Source organism: Podarcis filfolensis, assembly GCF_964270895.1.
Source record: "Podarcis filfolensis genome assembly, chromosome: 6".
Lineage (NCBI taxonomy): Eukaryota > Metazoa > Chordata > Lepidosauria > Squamata > Lacertidae > Podarcis > Podarcis filfolensis.
Genome location: NC_139609.1, coordinates 55967207 through 55975469, shown reverse-complemented (window position 1 = coordinate 55975469; position 8263 = coordinate 55967207).

Below are 8263 nucleotides of genomic sequence, written 5' to 3'. Positions count from 1 at the left end.
CTAACCATATTCCTTCACCTACAATGGTTTATTTTATTGACCGATTGCATTTATATCCCACCTTTGTCTCCAAGGAGTTCAAGGTGGCATACATGGCTCCCCCAACCACCCTCATCATTTTATTCCCACAACAAGCTTGGGGTGTAGGTTAGGCTGAGATACAGTGAGTGGCCCAAGATCACACACTGAGCTTCATGACTGAGTGGGGATTTGAACCCTGGTCTCCTAGGTCCAACACTCTAAGTACCACCACACCCCATACACAATTTAAACATGAACACACAGAACATCTGCCAGGTTGCAGGGTTAGTTTCTGGGTGTGAAGGGTGCAGATGGCTTCCCATTTGCTGCTCCAGGGAAGCACATGATGTGTAGAAGAAATGCTGTCACACACTGTTTAGTGCACAGGGAAGCCGTCCTCTCGCAGGGAGCACTTGCATTTGGCCTTGGGCTCTAAGTGCACTGAGTGGTCTCTACATCTTGCCACCTGCATGCACAAACAATAGGCAACACAGTGCCCTCTGTCGTCTAAATTGCTTCTACTCTTGTTACTGAGTGAACTATACTACATGTGCATCTTTAAAAGAAACCTGCATTACAAAAGCCATTCACAATTAATCCTGTCTATTTGTCGCAACACAAGTATATTTTCAAAACTGGTAATTCGCCTTAAAAGTAAAAGGGTTCAATTTCTATTAAAGCATTTTGTTACTCTCCCAAACACAAAGCAATCCGAGCACACTAAATACCACTGCTTATCAACCAGTTAAAAAATTCATTATTCTCCCCTCCTGTTGCCCACTGGTCAGGTAAATAGGAATATTTGGATTTTACTCTTCATCCCCAGCAAAAAGGCAACAGCAGGGTCACTGTTCCTCCTCTGGAAGTGCTTGCAGTGGTATGACAGGGATTTTGTATCCCCATTTCAGGCTTTTGTTTTTACAGAGGGTGTGATCCATGCACAAAACTTGTTCTATCATGAGGATCACTTCTTGAAGGTCTCTGCCTTGTGATTACAGTGTAACAAAGGGCACTCTAAAAGTTTGGCATTTTCTTTACAAAAGCAATAAAATAAACAATCGTTTCACAATCAGTATCAAGCTACATATTCAAATTTAAAAAGAAGGCGTCTATTTATTCATTTGCTACCTGCCCTTTACTATAAAGTCCCTGGGCAGGTTACAACCATAAAAATATACAATTATAAAACAAGTAAAACAGTTATAAACATAAAGCAAGATAAGTAAAAACACTTCCATTTAGAAAAAGTTAAAAACAATTCCACAAATTAAAAACAGTTTCAATATAGTTCTAATACAGATGCATTAATTTTACAGCAACTATAGAAGTGAAATCTATTGTACCCTGCCCCTAGGATATTGGGATGAAAGGCAGGTTGAATACCCTTAATAAATAATAATTCTTCCTTCTTCTAATAAAATATGACAAGTCCAATGACGATATGATTAAGACAATATTAAATTATAGAAATAAATCTTCTGCAATAAACAGTTTTGTTACCATCAGAAAGTTAAAGATTAAAGTAAATGTAAGAGTGAGTTTAAGATTCCATTGTGGATATACATTATATTATTTTTGCTGTTATCTGGATTATGTTCTTGTATTTTATTGTTGGACCTTATTATGAATTATCAATGGACTAATTTTAATGCATATTTGCTAACATGATTTTTTTCATTAGCCTATTGTTTATATGACTATTTAAATTTTGTTATGTATTGTAATTGTTAGTGAATTATCTTACATAAACTTTTTGATGTGAGCCATTTTGAGGATGGTTCAGCATGGAAAAGTGGCATACAAATAAATAATGGTGGCGATAATAAACAGAAAACGACTTGGGATTTTTTTTAGGTTTCAGATGCTCCACTTCATTCCAGCTAATCTCCATATACCACAAAACAATGACAATGGTCCATGCTAGTTCTTTCAGCACACCACTGGGTCAGCATAGGCGAGACAAGGAGATCACATTGCACAAAATTCCAGGAAACACAGTAGCTCCTCCATTTGCTCAAACATTAATTTACAACCTTTAGCTTTACTGAACTGGCAGTGTGGGAATGGCTTAAATATGAACAGATGAGTTTGCAGAAGAGCACAAACAAAACCACTATAATTTTCTGTCCTCATTTCTGAAAGGCTACACAGAGGGTGGAGTTGTGCATTATATCAAACCTGGTAAAGCCAGGGAAATAAATACCGTAACTTACACCTGGTACTAAGAAACAACAGCCTTGTCTTAACCAAGGTAACGAGGCTTGTGAATCAGTCAGCTAAGCCTTCCAAAGGCAGTGACAGTACTTACATACTATATGTGAATCTTTTTCATGTAGCAGAAATGCACAGAAAGGTATTCAACTAGGTTTCAATGAAAGTAGACCCATTAAAATTAGCTGACTTTATACAGTCATGTTCATTAATTTCAATGGGTCTACTCTGAGTGAAACTTAGTTAATTACCACCCATATCATTTAATGAACAGGATTTAGAATAAATTTCAGGGACTAACAGTATTTTACAAAAACACAGGAAAGCATCAGTGTCTAACATGCACTCATTTAAACGCTAATAATTCTTCTTTTTCACAGAGGGAGTGCTGTAAGATACAGAGAATAAACTACCAAACATGAGTGGTGAGAATTTAGCAGCATACTACCCACAACTCCAACTCACACTCTAACTCCATAATACTCTAAAGCACAGATTAAAACAGAAGGTTAATATACATTCTCTCGTTTATTACTGTATTTCACAGATAACACCGAGACATATCATGTTCATTTATACTTGTCAGCTGTTCAAACAATAAGAAGTACTGTTATCACATGCAGAATATGAAACCAACAGAATCTGAAAACAACCCCCACATCCACTGCTGGGACTTTCCAGAGTATAATCCAATATATAATCAAATATACCTAGAACCCCAAACTGAGATTTTAAGAGCAGGTTACCTCTTTTGACCAAATTTCTCCGTTCACCTGTTGGTGAAAGCCAACCTGTCGTTACCATGTCAGCATGAAGGAAGTCCCAAGTGGAAAGAAACTGCAAGAGAGCAAAACATGTTTCAACTCCATGCATAAAAGGCATCAAAAAAAGGTTGCAATTTGAAGCATGTGCGAAGAAAAATGTACTGAACTGGGCTTCATTCCAAACAAGTAAACAGAGCTTTAGGATTTGCTTTAGATAAACAAAGAGAGATACACACACAGAGGGATAAGGAACCTGTGGCCCTCCAGATACTCTTGGATTACATTTTACATCATCAACAACCACACTGGTTGTGGCTGATGGTAGATGGAGTCCAACAACATCTGGAGGCCCACAAACTCCCCCATCCTAAGCCCAGAAAGTCATATTCTGGCTACATAGCTATGCTTTTCTTATGCACTTAGATGGATGCTTATTAAGGATCTAGTTGTAGTGCTGAAGAGCTCTTAAGGCAGTGGTTTTCAACCAGTGTGCCATGGCACCCTGGGGTGCCCTGAATGATGGTCGGGGTGCCACGGGCAACATTGTCCCTCTTTCCTTTATTCCCTCCTCTGATTCCCTCTTACGTCTATGCCTCCCAAAGGCATGTGTGACTGTTCGTTGCAGCGGCCCTGGCTACAAGCTCCCGAGGTGAATGGTGCCTCTGGGGCTGGCCAGGGGGTGCTTCCCAGGCCCCTGTGAGGCAGTGTGAGGAGGCACCTCTCTTTGGGGCAGGGGGGCAGCTCAGAGACTAGGGGAAGCAGCTACGGCAGCCCAAAGGACTTCCAAGGAGAGGGGAGAGGAGAGGAGGCTGAAGGAATATTTCAAGTGCAGTGCAGTAGGTAATAGTCGGGTGTCAGAATAAGACCTAGGAAACGTGGCCTCAATTCCCTGTTCATCAATGAAGCTCACTTGTTAGCTCTGAACTCTATTCACACACACACTCTAAGTTTCAGCTGTCTCACAGGATTGTTATTAGGATACAACGGGATAGGAGAGAAGTATGTTCTCAGCTCCTTAGAGAGAGAAAAGAAATATAAAAATACCTAAAAGTAAACATAAAGTATGGGTCCCCTCTTATCACAGAGAGAAAACAAGGACCCTTGCCCTACACCTCCCAAATTGTGAACAAAACCAAAGTTTATATGCGTTTTCTATCCCTCGGTGCTGTTTTCCATTGTCTTAGCTCATGGACAGAATGAGCTAAGGTGCATATTAAGGAGAGGTTTTGAGCATTCACTGTTGATGCTGGGGAGAAAGAAGTTAAAGAACCCTTTGGCCTTGTCCACTGACTCATTCCCTTGTGATAAGTTTCAGACAATGACGCTGGCCCTTCATTACTCAATTCAAAATATGGTTCCTGTTAGTGGTATTTTCTGTCATGCAAAGCTTGAGAATGACCTTCTTACTAGGCCAGGAGTGGGAAACTTGTTAGTCTACCAAACACTGTTGGACTGTAACTCCCATTATCTTTGATCACTGACCATGCTGGATGGGGTTGATTTGGAAGGACCACAGATCCTCCCACAGCTCTTGTGTAGCTAAATAACTTTTAAGGTATGTGCTCAATTTCTTTTGATGGCTGGTGGCTACCACAAAGCCACTAGAATGTTTGCATCACATCCCATGTTCCCGGGTGGGAAGTGAAAAGTTAGGTATACAGTGGTACCTCTAGTTGTGGACACGATCTGTTCTGGGGTGCCATTCACACCCTAAAAAGTCCGCAACTAGAGCGGCGCTTCTGCACAAGCATGGCGCACGATAGAGTGCTTCTGCGCATGTGCAAAGCACACAGAACGCTTCTGCATGTGCATGTGCGGCAAAACTCGGAAGTATACACTTCTGGGTTTGCCGCATTCGCAAGCCGAAAAGACGCAACATGAACCTAACGCAACACGAGGTATGACTGTAGTAGTTTAAATATATCCAGGAAAAGAGGGCAAGTTGAATCCTTGCAGCTGTCTGGTAAGAAATAGTATCGGAAGTCTGCTGTTGCTTTAGGGGACTGATTGACGCTGTATTAAGGCTAGCATTATCAAATTGCTGGCCAGTCTGCCTTATAGCTTCCTCCCCATGCTAATTTTGCATGCATGTAACAGATAAGTATCATGGACACATTGTAAATCTGAACAAACACCTCCAAGCATCATGTGAATCTGTCTCAACTTTAATAAAGGCTTTGGGCAAGGGTGGGGAACCTTTTTCGCCAACCTGCAGGCCAACTTTGACAGATTTAACAGGTTAAGCTCCCCAATGTTCATTTGAAGGCATGTCTGTACCAGCCCAACACCTAATGTCACATATAGGCCAGGTGTGGGTGGTTTGGAGGTGTCCTCAAGGACCAAACTGGGTCTGGGACTCTGTGCTGGGCCAATTTGGCCCACAGATGGGAGCTTCGCCATCTTTGGTTTAGGGATTTTTCACAAGATATGCACCAAAACCAGAAGCAAACCAGAGCAAAGACTCTACACCATGACAAATATGAACCTTTTACTTTAATAAAATTCAGAAAGCAGCAACTATCAAAGACGACAGCATTTTCTTCAAAACCTTTTTAACATCACAGAATTGCAGAGTTGGAAGGGACCACAAGGGTCATCTAATCCAACCCCCCTGCAATGCAGGAATCTTTTGCACAAGGTGGGGCTTAAACCCACAACACTGAGATTAAGAGTCTCATGATCTACCGGCAGAGCTACCCCTGAAGAACTTTAGCAAGGATAATTTTATCACTATTCCAACTGTCAAATAATAAAGGGCAATAACTAATGTTCTTTTAAAACACCTCTTTCCATAAAAGTTATTTAGAATCAGATATCATAATCAGGAATGTATTTTATTTAGTCCACTCAGTACTCTATTTATCTTGAATATTAGGCTAAGATAAAACTATATCAGGATAAGAACAGAGTGAAGCACAAATCTACTATTCTGTCTCTTCCTATCACTTTTGTTGACAGCTGTTCTTTGGAGTTTTTCTCCTCTGTGGCTTAGTAGTATGACTGTTTGCCAGCACATGCTTCCACTTTCCTTCATCCTTCTCAAGACTCCATCAAAGCAATACAGCCCACTCCACTACTAAAAAGAGGATAACCAGCTGGGCAGAGGTGGCAGATCATGGTTGCTCTCTCTGGGCAGCATGCTAGGAAGGAAGGACTGGTCTTCATGGTGCCACTGGGGGGGGATAAGCTGCCCCCCTCAGCTTGTTCGTTCTTTTCTCATTGTCCCTCTTGTCACCACAGTAGGGAGAATAAGGATTGGAGTTCCTGGCCCCAATTCCCATTGATGTGCCACCCACAGAGAGAGGATAAGGCAACTATTCCATGCAGAGCTAGCTGACTTCAACCATTCTGGGTTCCCAGGTAGTGAGGACTGGGTAAAACCTACAGTACTGCACCCCCTAGAGAGGGCAAGAGGGTTGAGGTGACAGCTCAGAAAGTGTTGCTGAGCCTCCACCTTCCCAACACAGTAGGCAAGCAACTCCTGCCAGGATAGCCACTATTTTCTCTGGGCATCTCGGTTGGCTCAACCTCTCTCCGCAGTGCCATCTACAGAGGAGAGTGGGCAAAGGCAACAGCAGCTACCTTCACTCTTTGACTGGGTGGTGTGCCCAGCCCCTTATCACTGCACCTCCCTACAGGCAGCGTCAGCCGTCCCCGCCACTGCCTCTCGCTTCCCTACTTTGCTGGGAAAGGTAGTAGCATCAGCTGACCTTTTGCCATCTGAGTGGGAAGGGGAAAGGGTGAGGAGGGGATACTGCTGCCACTCCCTTGGGGAACACACCAGGCAAAGGGGACTGGGCCCAGCAAGTCCAATCCTCACTCTCTCTACTTCCAGTGCCCAGAGAGAGGGAAGAGGGCAAGCAAGCAAGGAGAGGAAGCAGCGGATCATGCAACGCCACGGGGCCCGATCCTCCACAGCATGCTACAAGCACGCCCGATCCGCCACTCGCTTTGGTGGGTGGGGTGGTGGATTTTGGAGAATGGGGGTTTGCTGTTGGGGGCGAGTTGCCCAGGGAGCAGCATAACCTAGAACTGGGCTGGAGAGAAGGGAAGGAAAAGCTAAGGCGCAGGTTTTCCTTTTTTGTTTTCTTCCCCCCTCCTTCCAAGAGGGGTGGGGGACAGGAGGAAGGGGCAAGCGAGCACCAGCTGCCCTGTGCCGTGTGCCTCCATCCTTCCCGCAAAGCCTCAGAGGGGGTGCTGGTGTCACCGGGCAAGGCACGCAGCCAGGCAAGGGGGCCAAGCTCAGCTGCAGCTGACCCGGAGCAGCGGCCACTGGGCACCCCGGAGGCGGACAGGCCTCGGCAGATACCCCAGGGCACCGACAACCCCCCCCAAGCCCCCGTCTCGCGAGGCGCCACGCAGAACTGCCCCCGTCCCTTCCCCGCCCTAGAAACGCCGCCCGCTTCCCCCGCCACCTCACCTGCCGGCCACGAAGGGCGCGCGCTCCCCGGCCGCCCTCGGCGCAGAACTTTTGTCATGAGAAGCCCCAACCCGGCCCGACAACCACAGCAATCTCTCCCTTCTTTTTTTTGTCCCCGCCCACCCTCTCGCTCGCTCGCGTCACGCGCGCTGGGCCTGGCGTCACCGCGCATCGCCACCCCGGTTGGCCAGTCAGAGGCGCGAGAGAGGTATTAGCATATCGCCACGACGACGGCCCAAGCCCGTTCCCGCCCCCTGAGGAGAGAAGGTTCTCTCTCGTCAGCAAAGGAGGCCGACCCTGTGGCTGGCTACCTCCTGCCCCGGTGGTCGTCGAGTGGCAGCGGGTTCTTCCATGGAAGCGGCCGCCCGAGGGCGGAGAGACCCTCCAGCGAGAGCGAGAAGTGGACGCCCGTCTCCGACATCGGACAGGCGGATGCAAACAGGGCCAGGCACTTTCTGCATCTGGTCGCGGTGCAGAAGGCACCACTGAGGCTATTGCAACCCACTGAGGGTGCTCTTATTCCGCGGAATAAGCCCCACAGAACTCAAGGGGGTACATGAGCATCTGCTTTGCATGCAGGAGCTGCCAGGTTCAATCCCCAGCATCCCCAGTCATGGGCATAGCCTGGATTTATTTATTTGGGGGGGGGGGCAGAACCGAGCTTTGATTAAAATTTATTTACTTGATTTAGGGGGGCAGCTGCCCTAACTATGCCCATGTCCCCAGTTAAGGATGCAGAAGGTTGCTGCTGCTGCCTTAAACCCTGGTGAGCAGCTGCTGTCAATGTTGACAGTACTGACTTGGATGGACCAGTGGTCTAAGTTAATGTAAAGCAGCTTTATACGTC